This window comes from Cavia porcellus, unplaced genomic scaffold, assembly GCF_034190915.1.
Source record: "Cavia porcellus strain 051 isolate PalLab524CR breed Dunkin Hartley unplaced genomic scaffold, mCavPor4.1 scaffold_37, whole genome shotgun sequence".
In the NCBI taxonomy this organism is placed as follows: Eukaryota; Metazoa; Chordata; class Mammalia; order Rodentia; family Caviidae; genus Cavia; species Cavia porcellus.
In genome coordinates this window covers 8038381-8062058 of record NW_026947520.1, presented here as the reverse complement: position 1 = coordinate 8062058, position 23678 = coordinate 8038381, and the positions used below count along the sequence as shown (strand labels likewise).

Genomic DNA, 23678 nt, shown 5'->3' with positions numbered 1-23678 from the left:
ATATTTCTCTCACTGAAGATTTATGTGGTATTCATGAGCTCAAATGTATCGTTGGGAGACACTTAGTATGGAAAACATGTTGATATCTCTTGGAAACTTAAAATATTGTGATTCCCCTCATCACACAGGCTGAGTAGGAAACCTCACTTCCAAAAGGTGGTGACCAGCCATGGCCATGAGAGCAGGACCAAACCTACTTCTCTAACACTTCTCATCTATGCCTGCTATGATGGCAAGCTTTATGGGATAAGCTACTGCAGCAATTTTCACATTGAAATGTTTTAGCCAAATGTAACCAAATTCTCCCCAAGAGCATGAAAATATATGCAGAAAGTACCATAATATATTTAATCTGAGTAATATAATTCCTTTTTGGAAATTTTTATAGAGATGTGTTGCAGACTCTAAGATGGACTTGGATTTATGTCACAGACTCTTAAACAGTCCTGGTTATGTGGCACTCACTCAATAAAAGTTTGTTGAGAGTATCTGGAAGGCACCACTATTAATTGTAAGTAAACTAAGTATCAACAAGTTATTGTTAATTGATGTTAAAGTCATGGCTTTGTTAGCTCAGGCTACTTGTCTACTTAGATTCTTCAGGAGTGTGAATTCATAAGTCATTATGATCTGAGAGTGCTGGCATTCTGTGCATATAGATCTATTTATTCTCTATCCACTATCTGGTAGCTCTGTCCCTCTGTGTAAGCAGAAGCAAGAACCACTCTGACAAGTGGCTCTGGAGAGATGATTCCACGGAGAGAAAAACTATTCTTCTGGGCAGAGGAACCTATGGTGAACCTAGAAGCACCACACCCTACACCTCTGAGAGAGATTCTAAGCCTTTATGGCTTTTCCAAGGTCGTTGAGCCCTAGTACCTAGTTACACCACTTCAAGTTCCCAGTACCAAGCCTTGTGCTCTATCATAGTTATCCCTTTCACCAGCCAGATGGCAAAGAAAGCAAAATTTCCCCATAACCCTGAGATATTTGCATCTCAGGAACAATCAGATCATTGTTTAGCTTTTACATTATTTAACTTTCTTGTTGCTGAGACAGAACACCTGACATCTACAAATTAAAGGAGAGTTTTGCTTTGGTTTATTATTTCATAGGTATCAGTCCATGGTTTACTGGTTCTAGCATAGAAACACCACAGTGGAAGTGGATGTTGCAGGAAATTTGCTCAACTTCTGGTGACTAGGAAACAAAGCAGTGGGGGTGTGGGGGGTGGAGAAGAAAGGGGTAGAAAGTTAGAGGCCAGATGTGGTCTCCAAGGTCAGTGCCATAAACCGCTTCTTCCTGGAAAGTCCTAGCTTCTTCTTTTCTTTTAATCAGAGTTTATTGGTATATTGTAGATACCCATAATGATCATGTTCATCATAGAAAATTTTTTTTTCAATTCCTCAGTTCATGGATACTTGGGTTGTTTCCAAGATCTGGCAATTACAAATTGTGCTGCTAAAAACATAGGTGTGCATCATTCCTGTGGTATGATGCTTTCAGTTCTTCTGGGAATATGCCTAGAAGTGGAATAGCTCAAACAAATGGGACTTTGATTCCCAGCTTTTTGGGAATTTTCCAGACTCACCTCCATAAAGGTTGTACCAGTCTACACTCCCCATAACAGTACAGGAGAGTTTCTTTTTCCCCACACCCTCTCCAGCATTTGTTGTTGTTTGTTTTCTTGATCCTGGCCATTCTTTCAGGAGTGAGATGGAATCTCAGTGTGGTTTTAATTTGCATTTGTCTAATGAATGATGACCACGAATATTTTTTCATGTATTTGTTTGCAATTTGTATTTCTTCATCTGAGAAGTGTGTATTCATCTCAGATGCCCATTTTTGGATTGGATCTTTGAAATTTGGGGGTCTGAATTTTTTTTTTTTAATTCTTTATATGTTTTAGACAAAAGTCCCTTGTCTGAGGGGGAGTTCACTAAAATCTTTTCCCAGTCTGTGGGTTTTCTTTTCACTATGATGGAGATTTTTTTGACATGTAGAAAACTTTTTAATAAGAGGTGATCCCAGTTATTGATTCTGGGAAGTATTTCCCATGCCATTTGAGTCCTGTTCATGATTATTCTACCTAGACATATGACTTCAAGGTTTCTAACCCAATTTGTCTTCCAATAGATTTAGTGTTTCTGTTTTAATATTCAAATTTTGATCCATTTAGATTTCTTTTTTTTTTGTCTTTTTTTGTTTGTTTTTATCAGTACCAGGGATTGAACTCATGACTGCCTGCTTGCAAAGGGAGGCGCTTATGTCGCTGAGCTAAAACCCCAGCCCCAATCCATTTAGATTTCAATTTAGTACATGGTGATAGGCATGGGTCTAGTTTTAGTTTTCAGCAAAAAGAGAGCCAGTTTTTCCAACACCATTTATTAAAGAGACTGTCATTCTTCCAGTCTAATCTGCTTGGCTCCTTTATCAAAGATAAGATTGTTGAGTGTGTTTGTAGTTGTCATTGTATCTTCTAATCTATTCCATTGATCTTCAGCTTTGTTTTGATTCCAGTACCACGTGGATTTTACTACAGTTGCTTTGTAGTTTATCTTCAAGTCAGGGATTGTGATGCCTCCTGCATTGACTTTGCTGCTTAGAATTGCCTTTGCTATTCTAGGTCTCTTCTGGTCCAAGATAAAGTTTAGGAGTGATTTCTCTATACCTATAAGGTATGTTGATGGTATTTTTATTGGGATTGCATTGAATCTATATAACAGTTTTGGAAGAATGGCCATTTTCACAATATTTATTCTTCCTATCCATGAGCAAAGGATGTATTTCCATTTTCTGAGATCATCTTTCATTTCATTTTTCAGTGTATTATAATTTTTCCTGTATAGTTCTTTCATTTCTTTCATGAGAGTAATTCCTAAATACTTCATTCTTTGGTTGCTACTGTGAAGAATGTGGCTTCTATTATTTCTCTGTCTGTGATTTTTTTCTTAGTGTATAGGGATGCTATTTGTTTCTGAGTATTGATTTTGTATCCAGATACATTACTGAATTCATTTATTATATCTAGGAGCCTTTCAATGGAATTTAGGGGGTCTTCTATGTAGAATATCATGTCATCTGCAAACAATGATAATTTAACTTCTTTTCCTATCTTTATCCATTTTATTTCTGTCTCTTGTCTAATTGCTCTGGCTCCTACTTCCAGTACTATATTAAATAGGAGTGGTGATAAAGGACATGCTTGTCTTTTCCCTGATGTTAAAGTAAAGGCCTTCAATTTTTTCCCATTTAGTACGATACTGGTTGTTGGTTTGTAGTAGATGGACTTTACTATATTGAGGTTAAGACCATCTATTCTAGTTTTCTGTAAAGTTCTTATTATGAATGAATGTTGGACCTTAAATTAAAAAAAAAGAAATTTAAGAAATGATCATGTGATTCTTACTTTTGCCTTTGTTGATATGGTGGATTACATTTATTGATTTATATATGTTGAACCATCCCTGCATTCCTGGGATGAATCCCACTTTGTCATGGTGTATAATCTTCTTTACGATTTGCTGCATCCTATTTGGCAATATTTTACTGAGGATTTTTGCATCTGTGTTCATTAGGGAGATTCATCTGTAGTTCTCTTTTTTAGTTGGGTCATTCTCAGGTTTTGGTACTAGAGTAATATTTTCTTCCAGGAATGACTTAGGAAGGATTACTTTCCTTTCAATTTCATTGAATAGTTTGAGGAGTGTCAGAATTAGGTCTTCATTTTATTTCTCATAGAAGTCCGCAGTGAGTCCATCTGGGCCTGGGCTCTTCTTTGTTGGTAAGGACTTCATTGCATTTTCAAATTCATTAATAGAAACTAGGCTATTCAGCAGTTTTACATCCTCTTTATCTAGCTTTTGTACTTCATATGTTTCTAGGAATCTGTCTATTTCTTCTGTGTTATCATTCCTTTGAGATTAGAATTTTTTGAAATAGGTGTTGATGATCTTCTGTATTTCTATTGAGTCTGTAAAGATTTCACCTTTTTCATTTCTTATTACATGAATTTGAGCCTTTTCTTCCCTTTTTAAAATAAGGTTGGCTACAGTCTTATTGGTTTTATTCATTCTTTCAAAGAACCAACTCTTTGATTCATTGATTCATTGAATTGTTTTCATAGCCTCTATTGCATTGATTTCTGCTCTGATGTTTATAATTTCCTCCCTTCTTTTGGCTTCAGGCTTGACTTGCTCTTCTTTTTCTAGCTGTTTGTGGTGTAGCATCAGGTTATTTATTTGCATTTAGTTGTGTTTTCTTGATGTGGGAACTCAGTGCAATAAATTTTCCTCTGAGGACAGCTTTTATTGCATCCCACAGATTCTGATATATTGTATCTGTATTTTCATTTTTTTGTAGGGATTGTTTAATTTCTACTTTAATTTTTGCTGTCACCCACTAATTACTCAAGAGTGTGTTTTTCATTTTCCATGTGTTTGTGGGATATTTGCAGTATCTTTAATCATTAATTTCTAATTCCAAATGCTATAATCCGATAACATGAACGGGATGATTTCAACACATATGCATTTATTTAAATATGTTCTTTGAACTAATATATTGTCTGTTTTAGAGAATGACCCATGTACTGCTGAGAAGAATGTGTATTGTGATGTTGTGGGGTGGAATATTCTGTATATATCTATCAATTCCATTTGTTCACAGCTGTGATTTAGGTCTGTTATTTCTTTGCTGATTTTCTGTGTGGTTGATCTGTCCCTTCTTGCCAATGGTGTGTTAAGGTCTCCTGTCGCAATTATATTCTGATAATTAGATTTTTCATTTTGTTAATAGTTTTATATAACTGGGTACTCTGGAATTTGGGGCATGTATATTTAAGATAGTTATTTCTTCTTCTTGGAGTTTTCCCCTAACTAGTATGTAGTGACCTTCTTTGTCCTTTCTGATAATTGTTGGTTTAAAGTTCAGGTTGTCTGCAAACAGAATGGCTACTCCTGCTTTTTTTTTTTTTTTTTTTTTTTTTTTTTTTTTTTTTTTTTGATTCCTGTTGTGTGAAGTATTGTTTTCCATCCCTTTGACTTTCAGTCTGTGAATATCCTTCTGGATTAGATGAGTTTCCTGTAAACAGCATATGTTTGAATTTGTTTCTTGATCCATTCTCCAGTTTGTTTATATTAATTGGTGCATTGAGACCATTTACATTAATCCTTATAACTGTTATAAGTTGGTTTATTGTTGACATGTTATCTTTCTGCTGTTCCATTTATATCTTTCTGTTCCGTTTAATTGTGTCCTTTTCTTAGTGGTTTTTTCCTTTGTGTATCTAAACTGTCTCTCAATATTTTTTGCAGAGTTGGCTTAGTGATCATGAAATTCTTTAGCTATTCTTTGTCATAGAAATATCTTATTTCTCCACAGGTTTTGAAGGACAGTTTTGTACAGTAGAGCAGTCTAGGTTGGAAATCATTTTGCTTTAGAATATGGAATACCTCACTCCATGCTCTTCTTGACTTTATTGCTTGTGCTGAGAAGCCTGCTTTTATTGTAATAGGTTTTCCTTTATAAGTGATCTGTCTTTTCTCTCTGACAGCTTTTAATAATCTATTCTTGTGTTGAATTCCTGGGATGGTGATTATTATATATCTAGGTGTAGTTTTCTTTTGGTTATGACTATTTGGAGTACTTTAGGCTTCACTGAACCTGATGTTGATTTCTGATCTCATGCTTGGGAAATTTTCAGCTATTACTTCTCTAAATATCCTCTTGACATCCTTTATGTTGTCTCCTTCTTTTTCATTAATCCCTATCAATCTTATGTTGTTTTTCTTTGCATCATCTTGCAGTTGTTGAATTGTTATTTCCTGATTCCTTGTTATTTTTAAAATATCTTTCCTTTCCTGTTCACTAACTGCAATCCTGTCTGCCTGGTCTGAAATTCTGTCTTCACTTTCATTGAGGCAGTTTTTACAGCTTTCAGTGGAGTTTTTGATTTCCAGTATATCTCTGTGCATCTGATTTATGTATTCTGTTTGTTTCTTATATTGCTCACCTAGGGATTCTATCTTTTTGTTTAGTTCTCCAATTTTTAACTGTGTATTCTTTAGTTATATTGAGCATCTGTTTCATTTCTTTTATCATTTCTTCTTTTACCTAAGACATCATTTCAAGTTTGAATTTCTTTAAATCTACCCAGTGTTGCTTCTTTATTTCAGTAGCTATTATGTTTGATATTTGAGGTTTATGGCATATATTTTCTTCTATATATATCGCTCCTAGTGTTTCTTGAAATGGGCTCGAGGTTTGAGGTTTTAATTTGGTCTTTCTTTTTGTCATTTTCCTATATTTCTGTGTTTCAAGTGTTATTCAAAGCTTTCTCAGGGTTTGTTGGAAATCCACTTCTATGTTCGCAGCTCATGAGACTCTGACACCCATTTCCCCCAGGCCTCTGGGCCTCTGGAACCCATGGCACTCACCTGCCTGCTTAGAACTCAGAAGTCCCAGATAGGCTGGGCTCTGGGGACAGTGTGCGCCTGCCCTCTTGCTTGGAACTCCACAGTTCTCTGAGTGCAGCCAGAATAGGGAGGCAGATGTAGGCCCCTCTGACCTGCCTTGCTATTTCACTGTACCCAGAAGGCTTGAGTGTCCTGAACAGGCTGAGACAGGCAGAGAGTACGCGGAACACTTACCCCAGGACACAGGGCCTCTGGAACTGGTGATGCTCGCCTATTTGCTTAGGAATCCACAGTCCTCCAGACACATAGGGAGGTGGATGCAGGCACCCCAGACCAGCCCAGTGGTTCCACTGCACCCAGATGGTGAGAGGGTCCCAAATAGGCTGGGCTCTGGGGACAATGTGTGCCTGCCTGCTTGCTTGGAACTCCACAGTTCTCCTGGAAGGAGAACTTGATTTAGACCTGTATTCAAATTGGTTCTAACGGTTCTGACAGTGAAAGTGGTGATATAACTGCAGAAGTTAATCCAACCCTAGGATATGGGAATTTTGCTGGGGTTGGCAGTGTAACAGTAGCTTTTGAAGCCACTAAACATGCCAGCTATGGGCTGCTCATATTATGATTGGCCATGAAAAGAAACTGGGTGAAAAATGATGGGCCCTGAGGAAACTTTGGATAACTTACCAGCCAAGAAGTAGAACCAGGAAGGGATGATCTCCAAATCACAGAAGAGGGGAGGGACCCTTGTTAGAAGCTAAAAAAAAAAAAAAAAACCAAAAAAAAAAAAAAAAAAACGTTTCGTGCCAAAAAACAATGGTGGTGTGAATCACTTGTACCAGTGGCCTCTGAAATTGTCCCACTATAGTAATGCTTGAAACTATATTTTCAAAATACCAAGATAAAGGATGACACATTAACCACAAAATAAGCTTTTTAAATTAATGTCCAAGTAGTTCAAATAATTTCGACATGCCCAGTGACCTCCTCCAAACCCAGAAAATCTTTTGGTGGCTGGAGGGAATCTGTGCCATCTTGGGCACTGGGTAGATATTAAAAATATCTCTTCTGTAGCACAAGGATCCACCCATACCGAAGCCACACTAGGCTGCACTTGGCAGGGTTCATGCCTTCCCAGGACATGCCCGGTGACCTCCTAACCAGGGAAACAGCTGGTTGGGGTTACTCCACACATCAACCCAAGCCCTGGGGAGACATTAAGGTCATCTATTCTAGGAGTGCAAGGACCTGCCCAGAGCCCAGCCTACTGGGCTGTGCTTGTTAGGTTTCAGGCCTGCCCAGGACATGCCAGTGACCTTCTCCCAAACCCAGAATCTCAGTGGTGATGGAGGTAAATTTGCACTACCCTGATTCACTGGACACTTTAATGCCATGTCTTTGGGAGCTCAAGGACCCATCCAGGGCCCAGGCACACTAGACTAGCCGTGGGAGGTTTTGTGGATGAACTATATTATGCCGTGAACTCCTTCAATTACAGAATTTGAGAGTAGGTGAAATGAGTTCCAGGGCATTGGTCATTGCTAAGGGAGAACTTCAACACATCATCCACAGTGGTTAGATGCCTTTCAAGCAACTTGAAGCACTGAAGGTGGCATGGGCGGGCCTGAGGGACTAACTCGACCAGGCTCAGTAACTTCCACTCAGTCCCAGGTGCCTGTGGCACAGGAGAAAATTTCCAACACATCCATGAGAAGCCTTGGAACACACGTGAAACACAATAATATAGGAAAATGACAAAGCAAAAGATCAAAATGCAATCTCAAACCTCCAGCCCATCCAAAGAAATCTTAGGAGCTATGTATATAGAAGAAAATATATGCCATACAGCTGAAATATATGAAAAAATAGTTAACTGAAATAAAGAAGCAACTCCAGGAATCTTTAAAGGAATTCAAACTAGAAATCTGCAAGGTAAAGAAGAAATGAAAAAAGTAATGGAAGTTATGCTGAACATACCTAAAGAAGACACAGTTTAAAAAATTGGAGGAACTAAACAAAAAAGGTAGAATCCGTGGATGCACAATATAAAAACTAACAAAATTTGTGAAGTAGATGCAAAGAGATATACAGGAAATCAAAAATTCCATTGAAAATTGTTAAGACTTGCTCAAATAAAGTGAAGATAGAATTTCAGACCTCAAAGACAGGATTGCAACTATTGAACAGGAAAGGAAAGATATTTTAAAAATAACAAGGAATAATGAAATAACAATTCAACAGCTGCAAGATGATGCAAATTAAAAACTATATGATTGATAGTGATAAATGAAAAAGAAGGGGACAACATAAAAGATTTCAAGAGGATATTTAGAGAAGTAATAGATGAAAATTTCCCAAACATGAGAACAGATTCTGACATAAGGATCAGTGAAGAATATAAAACTCCAAGTAGTCATAACCAAAATAAAACTACACTCAGACATACAATAATCACCACCCAGAAATCCAACATAAAAATAGAATATTAAAAGTTGTCAGAAAGAAAAGACAGATCACCTATAAAGGAAAACCTATCAGAATCACAGCAAATTTGTCAGCACAAACAATAAGTTTAAGAAGATCACAGAGTGAAGTATTTCAGATCTAAAAGGAAAATGATTTCCAACCTAGATTGCTCTACCGTGCAAAACTGTCCTTCAAAATCTGTGGAGAAATAAGATATTTCCATGACAAAGGACAGCAGAAGATCTTCATGATCACCAAGACAACCCCGCAAGAAATACTGAAAGACAGTTTAGATACACATAGGAAAAAACACCAAACAAAGCAGACAATTAAACAAAACAGAAAAATAAAGATTCAACAGCAGAAAGATAATATATCAATGATAAACAAATCTTTAACAGTTATAACCATTAATGTAAATGGTCTCAATGTACTAACTAAAAGTAGAGACTGGCAGAATGTATCAATAAGCAAAATCCACCCATATGCTGTCTACATGAAATCCATCTAACCCAAAAGGATACACACTGATTGAAAGTCAAAGGATGGAAAACAATACTTCATGTAACAGGTACCTCGCAAAAAAGTGGGGGTAGCTCTTCTATTTGCAGAAAATGTGAACTTCAAGCTAATAATGATCAGAAGAGATAAAGAAGGTAATTATATACTGATTAGGGTAAAACTTCAAGAGGAAGCAATAACAATCTTAAATATATATTCACCAAATTGCAGAGCACCCAGTTATATAAAGCAAATATTAACAGAAATGAAAAAAACAAATTAGTAGTAACACAATTAAAACTCATGACCTTAAAACACCATTGAGACCAAGGGACAGATCAACCAGACAGAAAAGCATTATAGTAATAACAGAACTGAATCATACCTCTGAACAAATGGACTTGATAGATATATACAGAGTGTTTCACTCAACAAAATCAGAATACACATTCTTCTCAGCAGTACATGGGACATTCTCTAACATAGGTCATATATTAGCCCACATAACATATTTAAATAAATTTAAAATGTTGAAATTATATCATGCTTGTTATCAGATCATAGCACCATGACATTATTGATAAAAGATACAGCAAAAATCCCACAAATGAATGGAAACTGTATAACACACTCAGGAGTAATCAGTTGGTCACATGGAAAATTAAAGAAGAAATTAAGAAATACCTACAAGCAAATGAAAATACAAACACAACTTACCAGAATCTGTGTGATGTAATGAAAGCTGTTCTCAGAGGTAAGTTTATTGCACTGAGTTCCCACATCTGGAAAACAGAACAAATACAAATAAATAACCTGATGTTACACCTCAAACATCTAGAAAAGGAAGAGAAAGTCAAGCCCAAAGCCAAAAGAAGGGTGGAAATTATAAAAATCAGAGCAGAAATTAATACAATAGAGACTAAGAAAGCAATCCAAAGAATCAATGAATCAAATAGTCGGTTCATTGAAAGAATAAATAATAATGATAATCCCCTAGCCAACTTCATTTAAAAAAGAGAAGAAAGAGCTCAAATTCATGCAATAAGTAATGAAAATGGTGAAATCACTACAGACTCTGTTTAAATAGAGAAGATCATCAGCACCTATTTTGAAAACCTCTACTCTCAGGTTTGATAACACAGAAGATATAGATAGATTCCTAGAAACATATGAAGAACCAAAGCTAGGTCAAGAAGATGTAAACCTGCTGAATAACCCAATTTCTATTAATGACATCGATAATGTAATTAAGTCCTTACCTACAAAGTATAGCTCAGGCACAGATGGATTCAATGCAGAATTCTAAAAGAAATAAAAGAAGACTTACTGCCAACACTCCTCAAACTCTTCAATGAAATTGAAAGGGAAGCAATCTTTCCTAAGTAATTCCTGAAAGCAAATATTACTTTAGTGCCAAAACTTGAGACACCCAACAAAAAGAAAACTACAGGTCAATATCCCTAATGAACAGAGGCAAAATTCCTCAATAAAATATTGTCAAATAGGCTGCAGCAAATCATCAAGAAGATTATACACCATGACCCCATGGAATTCATTCCAGGTATGCAGCGATGGTTCAGCATACACAAATCAATAAATGTAACCCACCATATTAATAAAGCCAAATGTAAGAATCACATGATCATTTCTATAGATGCAGGAAAAGCTTTTGATAAGATCCAACATTCATTTATGATAAGAACCTTACAGAAAATTGGAATAGATGGTGTTTACTTCAACATAATAAAGGTCATCTATGACAAACCCAATAGCTAGTATTATACTAAATGGCCAAAAACTGAAGGCCTTTACCTTAAAATCAGGCACAAGACAAGCATGTCTCTTAACACCACTCCTATATAACATAGTACTAGAAATACTAGCCATAGCAAATAGACAAGAGACAGAAATGAAAGGGGTAAAGATAGAAAGAGAAGAAATTAAATTATCATTATTTGCAGATGACATGATTCTTTACATAGAAGACCATCAAATCTCCATTGAAAGACTCAGCTATAATAAATAAATACAACAATGTAGATGGATACAAAATCAATACTCAAAAATCAATGGCATTTCTATACACTAACGACAAGATCACAGAGAGACAAATAAGAGAAGCCACATCCTTCACACTAGCAACAACAACAACAAAAAGAAATATTTAGGAATTACTCTCAAGAAAGAAGTGAAAGACCCAAACAAGAAAAATAATAATGCACATAAAATGCAATTGATGAGGATCTCATAATGTGTAAAGTCATCATTGGCTTATGGATAGGAAGAATAAATATTGTGAAACTGGCCATTCTCCCAAAACTGCTTTACAGATTCAATGCAATCCCCCCAAAATACCACCAACTTGTCTTATGGATCTAGCGAAATCACTCCTAAATTTCAACTGCAACAAGAATTGACCTAGAATAGAAAAGATTGTACTTAGCAGCAAAGGCAAGGCAGGAGGTATCACAATCCCTGACTTGAAGTTATACGACAAAGCAACTGTAGTAAAATCAACATGTTACTGGAATAAAAACAGAGCAGATAATCAATGGAATAGATTAGGAGATACAACCACAACTACAAACACATTTAACAACCTTATTTTTGATAAAGGAGCCGAAGAGTTTCACTGGAAGAATGACAGCATCTTTAATAAATGGTGTTGGAAATCCTGGCTCTCCACAGGCCGAAAACTAAAACTAGACCCATGCCTAACAACATATACTAAATTAAAATCTAAATGGGTCAAAGATCTGAATATTAAAACAGAAACACTAAATCTATTGGAAGACAAATTGGGTAAAAACCTTGAAGACATAGGAGTTGGTAGAGAATTCATGAACTGGAATCAACCTGTATTGGAAATACTTCCCAGAATCAATAACTGAGACCACCTCTTTTTAATTTTTTCAGCATGTCAATAGAAATCTCCAGCATAGTGAAAAGAAAACCCACAAACTGAGAAAAATTCTTAGTGAACTGTCCATGAGACAAAGGAAGTATTTCTATAATGTATAAGAAATTTTAAAAATCAGACCCCAAAATTCAAAGATCCAATCCAAAATGGTCATCTGAGATGACTACACACTTCTCAGATGAAGAAATACAAATGACAAATACATAAATAAATAAATGAAAAAAGTTTATCATCAGAGAAATGCAAATTAAAAGCACACTGAGATTCCATCTCTCTGCTGAAAGAATGGCCAGGATCTGGGGGCTGGAGATTTAGCTCAGTGGCATAAGTGCCTGCATTGCAAGTAGGCAGTCGTGAGTTCAATCCGTGGTACCGGTAAAAAGAGAAAAAGACCAAAAAAAAAAAAAAAAGTATGGCCAGGATCAAGAAAACTACCAACAACAAATGCTGGAGAGGCTGTGAGGAAAATGGTACTCTCCTGCACTGTTGGGTGGAGTGTAGACTGGTGCAACCATTGTGGAGGTCAGTCTGTGGATTTCTCAAAATGCTGGGATAGGAATTCCAATTTGGTTCAGCTGTTACACTTCTAAGCATTTTCCCAGAAGAACTGAAAACATCATACCACAGTGATATATGTGCACCCATGTTTATTGCAGCACAGTTTATAAATGCCAGATCTTGTAAACCACCTAAGTGTCCATCAAGTGAGGAAAGGATAAAAAAGTTGTGGTATTTTTATACAATGGAGTACTACTCAGCTCTAAAGCATGATCACATGAAGATATTTATAAATAAAGGGACACAGTTTGAGACCATGCTCATAAATGAAATAAATCAAACTCACATGTATAAATGCTGAATATTTTCCCTAGTGTAAGAAATGGTAAGAATACATCAATGTATGCAGTAAACATGATTCCCCATTATATTGCTTTGAAGCTTTGTTTTCTTTTTTTCTTTCTTTCTTTCTTTTTTTTTTTATTGGTACTGGCGATCGAACTCACGACTGCCTGCTTGCAAGGCAGGCTCTTATGCCGCTGAGCTAAATCCCCAGGTCCATTTTGAAGCTTTATAATGTTTTCATTAATTAGAATGGTTCTATTCTGGGTTTTTGATTTTATTTTTGTGATTGTATGAACAGTTACTTTGAAGAAAATCAGACAAAATTATAGCTAGTGCTGATATAACAACATCTAATTTTGAAGGCCCATTAAATTTTTGTTCTTCTGTCTCCATCAATTTATCATTTTGTATCCTATTGGATTTTATTATATGTGATAGAATAAACAAAAATTTTTATAGACAAGGAGATAATATAGAAATTATTGTTTGTTTTCTGTTAGTTGGTTCCAAAAATACTGTAATACTTTCATTTTCTTGAATGGTTCTACACTATCATGCTGTTTTTGATGCTATAATATGTTAAGTTATGCTCAAATATTTCAAGGAAAGGGATACTAAGGTAGCTACTGCTATGTCAGGTTATCTTGTGGTGAAACACTATGCTGATTAAATTGTTCTGTTCTTTCCTGTGTTATTAGGTTGTTATGTCCTCTTTTATCTTAATCTCTTTCTTTCTTTTATTTTTAATAAAAATACACATAATTTCCATTTATTTATGTATTTATTTTAATTTGAAAGAGATTAAAACCAAAGCAAACAGTGAAAGTGATGTAGGACTTCAAAACAAGATAGTAGGAAATCAACTATGGCTAATACAGTACATCTTGTTATCTTCAAAATAGCTACCTGGACCATCAGACATAATAAAACAAAACACCCAAATGTAGTGACACACACCTGTAACCCAGAATTTGAGAGGCTGTGGCAGGAGGATCCTAACAAGTACAAGATCAGCCTGGACTACTTTAAACGATTTTATTCTATTTAATTTTCTTGTTCATTTTAATTGGCTGTTGATTTCTTGTTAAGATAGTTTGTACTTGGTGTTTATAAATGCTGCTGATTTTTTTGTCTGTTGATTTTGTGTTGTGCAAATTAACTGCATTCACTTAGCAGTTCTGACAGTTTTTGATGGCATCTTTACAGTTTTCTATGTATAAGGTGATGTTAAGGAGACATGCTACATCCTCTTTCCTATTTGAAAGTCCCTTCTGTCCCTCCCCTCCTTCTCTTACTTCATAGGTTTGGCCAGTACTTCTGCCCTATGTTGGTAGGTGTGGTAGGAGTGGCCATCCTTGCAGGGACTGAAACACCATGGTCTTGCTGAGCAAAATCATTAGCTAAGGTGCAGTTATAGCATGGACAGAGGCAAGAGATTGAGAAATGAACTCCAAGCCTGAGTCACAGTGCAAAGTTTGGGCATCACTTTGTAGACAGGCACCTTAGAACAGCTCCTGAAGGAGGCTTGCCAGGTACAAAGAAGAATAAATCTAGTGGAACACCCTTTGTGGACTGGCTTGGGTTTGAGTGATTACCTGCCCTGAATAACTTCCCAAGTTGACTGACTGAGCAACAGCAGCAAATGAAGTCCTGGATGAACATGTTGGAGAAGGGGTCTCATGTTAAGGGTCCCCTCCAGTGTAGGTCTGCTCTGTAGCTCAGGGTCCCTTCTATCCTCTGTCATTTGGATATCATAGCTTCCTTGTTCCACTTTTGGGCTGGTAAGATATTGAAAGTTTGCTTTGGGCCCATTACTTTTTACACAGTTTCTTCCATGGCCATTCGTAATATGAGCAGCCCATATGTGGCATATTTACTGGCTTCAGAAGCTACTGTTACACAGCCAAACCCCAGCAAAATTCCCACATCCTAGGTTTGGAGAAACTTCTGCAGTTATAACACAACTTTCACTGTCTGAACCATTAGAACCATTTTGAATCGAGGTCTAAAAAGCACCCTTCCTAAACACTGTCAAAAGAGCTGCTTTCCTGGGAGTGAGATGTTTTGAACAGCATGCCCAGCTCTGAATTTCAGGGACACCAGATCTACCCAGTCTGCTCAGGGTCCTCTTTGTTTCTCTTTCATTCTCTTCCTCCTTCAGTGGCTATTTCCAGGCCTGGTAAAGTTCATGACATCTCTCAGAGGAAAATTTGCCCTGTACTGATCTTTAAATTCATGGTTAGGCCACAGTGTGATGAACAGAGAGACCAGTGAATACTAAGGTGTTGAGCCCCACTCTGCTCCAAGGACAGAGGACGACAACGTGGCCACATGGTGTGGCAGGGTACCTTACATGCCTGCAGCCTCCTGCTCAGGGACCAGGAGTATTTGAGAGCTGCTCATGGTGCCTTGTGGTAGGTAAAACTTGAGGGCAGACAGGGAGCCACCTTGCTAGAAGCTCACAAAAAAAACATTTCTTGCCAAAAAATAATGGCTTTGTGAACCACGTGCCCCAGTGGCCTCTTAAATTGTCCAGCTATGGTTATATTTGAAACTATATGTTCAAAATACCATGTTAAAGGATGATACATTAAGCACAAAATAAGCTTATTGAATTTATATCCGGCTTCTGGGAGAACATGGCAGACAGATATCAGCAGCTACGGAGGCTCTCTGAAAGACCCAGCTTAGAATTCAGGAATGGTACAGAGTAAGAAATCATAAGCAAGAGGAGATATGCCCTGCTGACCCAAGAATTAACTGGGCTGAGAGAAACCAACTGGGAATGCAATCCTGGTGCTATAACAGGAACAGAAAAACCTCAGTGTGGAAGCTGGAGCCCATGCCATTGGAAGCCATGATTTGGGTTTCCCCCACCGCTGCTGCATCTACACTGGCTCAGCAGAGAGAGAGATGAGAAACCTCTGAGAATGGAAATCAGTGAACAGAGTTGAAAGCAGGACGGGCGGGGAGCTGTGCATTGACCTGTGGTGAGTGAGAGAAACTGGGACTCTTCCACGGTCTAGGATACTCCAACAGAGGACATTCTGGGACTGGGCAGACTTGCAGGAACATGGCACTGCAGTGACTTCAGTCACATATCCTCCTCTCAAGCAGGATTGGTGAGCAGTGCCTAGCCTATGTGATGCTGCTGGCTGAGACCCAGTAGTCTAGCACAACCCAAGTCCCAGCGCCTGAAGGTAGATTGACCTGGAGGGTCGGGCCCTGCATAGGCTGCCTGGTCTGCAACTTCCTGGTATGCTGCGGTGGGCGGGAACACCTAGCTGGCGCAATTCAATCAGACTGTGGCCAACAGGGAAGGAAGCTGGGCCTCCTATATATGCTTACATATATAAGGAACAAAGAATATGGGAAAAGGCAGCAACAAGAAAGGTTCCTCAGTTCCCAATCCTGAGAAAGACGCAGTAGCAGATACAGCACCAATAGATATAAAGAGCTATCTCCAGAGCCTCATAGACAAGTTCAGGAATGAAGTTATTAATGACCTGAAGCTAGACATAAGCAGAACAGTTAGAGAAATGCTAAGCACCACCCAAGAAAAAACAGATGGTGGAATAGAAGAACAGAAAAAGAGGGGAGAATTGTTTAATGAAGAAAATAGAGAAAGCATAGAATATGTGAAGCAGGTTCAAAGAGATTACCAGGAAACTAAAAACTCTATCGAAAACTGGCATAAAAGCTGGAAAGAAATTAAGTACAGATTATCTGAACTGGAGGGCAGACTTGCAATATGGGAGCATGAAATGAAAAACTTCTTAAAAATAACAAAGAAACAAACAGCAATAATAAAAAGACTAGAAGATGATAAGAGGATCTATAACTTAAGAATTAAGAACATAAAAGAAGAAGTAGGAACAAAAACAAATAAACTACCAAAGCTACTCACAGAAATAATCCAGGAGAATTTTTGTAATTTAGTAAAAGGTAAAGATACTCAGTTGTATGAAGCATACAAGACCCCAGCCACCTACAACCCAAACAGAGCAACACCCAGGCATATAATAATTAAAATTCCAGAAATCCAATACAAGAACAGAATATTAAAAGCCATCAGAGACAAGAAACAGATCACTTACAAGGGAACACCCATCAGAAATACAGCAGATTTCTCGGCACAAACCATCAAAGCACGAAGAGTGAGGGGGAAATAATTCAAGCTTTGAAAGATAATAATCTCCAGCCAAGATTGATATATCCTGCACAACTATCCCTGGGAATTGATGGATAAACAAGGTGCTTCCAGGATAAAGAGGAACTAGGGGAATATGCAACCACCAATTCAACTCTACAGAGAATACTGCAGGATATTCTAAAAAAGAAAAATACAAAGAATCCAGAAATAGTGGCAGAGAGGCCACAATGAATGGAGCCGAAAACAAAATGAAGAAGACAAACTGACAACTAATAACAGAAAAAGAGCTCAACAGAAATGAGGCAGAGAAGATTGAATGACAGGAACAGCTATTTTGGAGAAAATGACATCTTAAGAGGTAATACTGACGTCTTAAGAGGTAATCATCTTGTTTTGAAGTCTCGTCAAGCTTTTGTTCTTCTGTCTCCATTGGTCTAAACAGGTTGTATCTTATTGGATTTTATTATGTATGATAGTATAAGCAAAAAGTTTTATAGACAAGGAGATTATAAAGAAACCATTGTTCATTTTCTGTTAGTTGAATCTAAATACCCTGGACTACTGTCATTCTCTTAAATGGTTTTACATTGTTTTGATATATTTGATGCTACAGTATGTGAAATTATACTCAAAGATTTCAGGGAAAGAGACAATATGGTAACTACTTTTATGTCGGGATTATCTTGTGGTGAAACACTATTTTGCTTAAATGGTTATGTTTTGATCTGCGCTTTTTTGTTGTTATGCCCTCTTTTATCTCAATCTCCATTTTATTATTTACTTTTTTATTTTTATCCTTTTAATTAAGGGAAAAATAAATAAAAATAGCAGGATATATTATAGTAACCCACTTGGACTTTCCATTATCTTGATTTAAAGCCCTGTATTCCTCTCACCATCTTGTTTTGACTGATGTTCCTCTATTCTGTTTTGCTTGATAGTACCATATTTGAAAGTATAGGCAACAACTATGAAGACAATAAGGTTCATTGTGATGCCCATTCTGGTTGACTATTATCTTCTTTTGAAGTCCTCTAATGTCTCCAATGTTTTGGTTTTATTGGTCTTATTCTTTACTATTTTGTTCAATTTTATTATAACTGATGATATAGGCAATTCTATTAGTGATAGTGGGAGGCATTATGGTAACTATTGTTGATCACCTTGTATTATGCTTTTACATTATCTATTATGTCCATCCTTTTGATTTGACTGACTCTGTTCTGTTATGTCACATTTGGTTCTACTCTCTTCCAAAAAAGTAATAAGAACTGTGGGAGCAACAAAACCCAAAATGTGTAATTGTCATTGTACAAAAGAGAGGCAAAGAAAGTGCTCTAAATGATATAACTGCATGTATATTTAAGTGTATAAGATAGATAATGATATTACTGAATTTTGTTGAATCATTGAACAGAACTGTTTGCAGTCTCACTGTTGGAATATCCACTTTATAAGCTTTAATTTTGTAACTTGAACAATTATTTCTAAGATGACAATATGTAATCCATTAACTAGTGATTTCCTACTGTTTATTTTTTTCTGTAAATCTGTATAACTTGTACCCTTTCTCTGCTTTTTTTCTTTTTCTCCTTCAATAAAATTTAAAAAAAATTTAAAAAAGAATTTATATCCAAATAGTTCAAATTATTTTCATTGATTTATTTATGTATTTATTTTAATTTTAAAGAGATTAAAACCTAACCAAACAGTGAAAGTGATGTAGGACTTAAAAACAAGATAGTACCATCAACTATGGCTACTATAGTACACCTTGTTATCTTCAAAATAGCTACCTGGATCATCAGACATTATAAAACAAAACAGCCATGTGTGGTGGCAAATACCTGTAACCCCAGAATTCGGGACGCTGAGGCAGGAGAATCATAACAAGTTCAAGATCAGCTTGGACTACAAAGTGAGGTCAAGGCCAGCTGGAAATGCATAGTGAGACCCTGTTTCAAAATGACAAACCAAAACAAAGCAGAATAAAACCAAAGTAAACAAAACAATGGAAATGATACAGGACTTCAAAGCAAGATAATAAGAAATCAACAATGGCTAATATAATGCTGCTTGTTATCTTCAAAACAGCCACCCAAACCATCAGACATAGGTGTGTAAAATTAGCCAAACAATAAAAGAACTAAGTAGAAAACTCGAGTGTGTTCCCTTTAATTTATACTATGTCAGTGTCTCCTCCACTTGTTCTGTGTGGGCTGGAAGTCTTAGGTTGTATTTTGTGTGTTTACCTTTGTATTTTCCTGTATTTTTTCCAGATCAGACCGTTGCTGCTTCCTGGGTGGTTTCTGCATTGGCTGCCAGTACTTTGGTAGAGGGCACTGTAATGGACACCTGTGTATGTCCCATCTGTGGCTCCTGGAATCCTGGAGAGGCATGGGACAGTGGTTCATCAACGTTTCCCTGATTGCTCGGGCATCAGACCATGTTGGATTAGAACTTCATGGCATGGGTTCTTCTCTAGGTTTGCATTGGGCTCTAAGATATTTCTTTATAGTGAATTGATTACAGCATTGCCAAAGTTCTGAAATGGCCAACAGACCCTAGAAGACTTATATCTAGGTTCCTGTTTGAAATTAGCAGCTACAACAAACTTCTTGCCTCGATTCAGGGCCCAGATTTCATTTAGTCATTACATAACACATATTTTTGAAAAGTGTCAATCTTAAAACAGAAGAAAAAAACATTTGACCTATGTAGATTATTGCTTAGTGCCTTCGCCTTCTAAAAACAGAATATGGATACTTAGGTAACAGTTGGTGGGTCAGAAAAGAACAGTTCAGATATAAATCTTGACTCTTCACTTAATGCCTAGGTCACTTCAGGCCAATCAAACTACTGAAATTTCAGCCTCTTGATTAACCCAATCGGGAGGAAAAAATGATTATATTTTTATTGTAAAATAAGGTGACAATTTAGAAAAATGTGTAGCATTGTACTTAAACTATGCTACGATTCCAAGAAAAGAGAACCATTATTGTTGGATATTTGTGCAGGAAAATGAATATGCCCTCTAATCAAAATTTCTGATACTGAGAAGATTCTAGAATTCTTTGACTTATTTGACTAAAACAAAACTGCGAAACACATAAAACTCATATTTGATTGTCTTTCCATTTAACTTTCTTTCCAACCTCAAACTTTATTAAAATTTACTCTCAGTAAAAGAAAAATGAATTGTGTTACAGTAAGAGTTGGATTTGAGGTTACTGAAACTGAATTCTCAACAACATTTCATACTTAAAATGTGAACATATATATGTATTCAAACTCTGTGAGCTTTAGGTTCTTCATGAACAGAGAGTGTAATCAAAGTGACTTTTATGTGGCTGGGTTGTGACGATTTATGCAAGAATAATTTTCAAATATTAAATGTCAATTTTATTGAACTAGAAGATAGTTCATGCATTATGAAACTTACAGAGATTTAAAAGATTATTAACACAGATACCCACACTTTGGCGTGAATCTATCTTTAAAGTCATAGGGTGATGTTGCAGCAGCAGAACTACAAATAACCATCATTGCCATACTTGAGTCTAATTTTTCTAGTACCCCCAATCACTCTCTACAACAAGAATGTCTTTTCTCATTTATGTTTTTCCTTTTTCCTTTTTCATTTTCCACCATTACTTTTTTATAGCCTAGTACTTTTGTGCTCATGTCTTTGGAATCTTGGTTAGGAGGTCAAGAAGTATGGCTGAGATGCTTATTTCCACTAATGACATGCTGATGCTTCCTTTCCTGTGTGCCACTCTAATCCAGTGGAACCTCGGATCATGAACTTAATTCTTTCCATGGTTCTGGTTGCAAACCAGATTGGATGAGAGCAGAATCAGATTTCTCCATAAGGTCCACACTGAAACAATCATCGAATTTGATCCTCTTCTCATCCAACTGAGTCTGGAAGCAGAATCACGGAAAGAATTAAGTTCCTGAGCCGAGGCACTACAGTAGTTTTGCCATATCTTAGCAGGGAAAGACTTTGTATTGGAAACTCTAGATCATGAATTAAGCATATTTGTTTATGATCTTGTTTTCTTCAAATATCATGGAAAGTTAATTATTGTAAAAATTAAAGATGGGTTTGAGATGCAAACTGATGTGGCCAGGGCCATAGCTAATTAAAACAGCAGAGTGAACTTTTACTCTGCATGTCATTGACAACAATGACATTGCAAAACATTGAGAATCATTGATTTAGAATATATTGTCACTTAAAATTAAGTCGTTGATCTCTTTGACTTGCTAAGAATCTAAGCCCATCTCCATGTATTGCCATGATATATCCATTGCTTCCAAAAAGTTGTGATAAACATCAGCACTTATTCTGGGAAGATCAATGGTCCTAAGAAATAAACTAGAAAGAATGCCAAAATCTCCTACCAGAAATATCCAAGCTAGGAAAACACCAAAGTCCTGAGAACTCCATGAGGCTATGTCCTACTCACCAACAGCCTTCCAAGAAGCAGGAAAGAATCCATGATCTTAGAGTTATTACCTATGTTTTATGACTTTCTTTTCCCTACGGCCCCAAGGATCTACCCCTAATTACTACCTTCCATAAAGCACCCTTCATGTTCTTATTTCTTAGGGTGCAAATCAGAGGATTAAGAATGGGAGTTACTATTGTATTAAAAAGAGCAACAATTTTCCCTCATTAAAAGATTAACTGTTGATGAGCTATAGGTATGTATAAATGGCTGAGCCATATAAAAGAAAGACCACAAGGAGGTGGGACCCACAAAAGCTTTTCTGTCCCCAAACGTTTTCTTGACCTTCAGAATAGCCTGAGCAATGTGTGCCTAGGAGAAGAGAATTATTACTTCAGGAAGAGCAACAATTATGACTCGGGCCACAAACATCTTGGCCTCAGTTCCTCCTATGCCCTCACAAGCCAATTTTAGAAATACAGGCATTTCACAGAAGAAGTGGTTGAGGTGGTGGCCACAGAGAGGCATGGTCATCATGAGACCTTTTTGGATCAGAAAGTTTATGAAGCCTTCCACCTAGGAGGAGATAGCTAGAGTATGGCAAAGCTGGGAGTGCATGATGATTGTGTAATGGAGTGGACCACACACAGCAGCATAATGGTCAAAGGCCATCACCATCAGGAGCACACACTCAGTGGAGCCCAGAGAGAGGTAGATGTAAAGCTGGGCCAAGCAGCCTCCATAGGTCATGGTATGGTCCTGTCCCTGAAGGTTGATCAGGAGCTGTGGCACAGTGCTGCTGGTAAAACAGAGGTCCAGGAAGGAGATATGGGAGAGGAAGAAGTACATTACAGTGTGCAGTTGAAGTCCGCAGAGAGCAATGATGGAAGTGTTAGGAAGAGAGTTAGGAAGTAGAAAGTTAGGAAGTAGAAAATGGAAATAAAAACAAATAAAAAGAGTTCCACTTGAGGCCAATCTGAGAAGTGTACCAAATGAAGCCATCTGAAAGTGGTGTTGAAACTTCCCATAGCATTTCACCTGCACGAATTCCATTGACAAGTTAATGGTTCCCATGAAAAACATGGGTTAAATACTATTTCACAGTATTCTTCAAACACTACAGAATCATGCATTTTCCTTTATATTTGCTACTGCATTTTATCTTTTTATTTTTTCTTTTCTGTTTTTAGACAGGAGATTACTGGATTAGGAATGGTATATAACCTTTCTTTGTACCCTAGTCTTCTGCTTATTTTGTTTTGTTTTGACTTTAACTAGGCCATTAATTTTTTGGAACTGATTTTACTTGTATAAAAATAGAAATGATCTGTTACCTCTCTGACAGCATTGGATTGTGAAAATTTCCTTTAAAATCCATTGTGTACTTCATACCCATGTTTATTGAAGCTCATTTTACAATTGCTAAGCTCTAGAAATAATCTAGGTGACCATCATATTTGAATGAATTAAAAATATGCCTTCTCATATGCCATATTCTTAGTTTGACTTTAACTTTGGATTTTTTACTGATATTTCCATATACTAGAGCAGAACTATGTCTGATTTGTTCACTGTTTTAGTGCTGGAATATGACTTCCATATAAAAGCTGAATAATTGGCTCTGGTGTTTGCAGTATGGACCTGTAGTAAATTTTCACAGGACCTTAGGAAGCAATGAACCCAGCATTGGGCTCCAAAGTTTTCCCCTCATTTTTATCTCTGTATCTCAGAAACCAAATGCAGTCTGGCCCTGTTCCAATGGCTCAGGACTTGGGTAGCTGTGAGCATTCATGTGCAGAGTTCCAGTGCATGCAAGTGAGAGAGGGTAAAGACATCACTTGGATGCACAGAGAATATTCACAAGCCTCTCTCCAAACAGCAATCCTCCTTTACTGAGGGAAGTGACTAAAATACCAAGCTTTGCTGGG

The 23678-nt window shown here is 36.9% G+C and overlaps 1 non-coding gene and 1 pseudogene across 1 annotated transcript; both read right to left on the bottom strand.

The window, feature by feature from the left end:
- Positions 1-22778, bottom strand: part of LOC100733449 (olfactory receptor 2Y1-like) — a 39102-nt pseudogene extending 16324 nt beyond the window's left edge.
- Positions 19799-19934, bottom strand: LOC111755577 (small nucleolar RNA SNORA2/SNORA34 family). Its single transcript, XR_002790129.1, has one exon. It is a non-coding gene; the product is annotated as a small nucleolar RNA SNORA2/SNORA34 family (small nucleolar RNA).
- Positions 22779-23678: the final 900 nt, after the last annotated feature.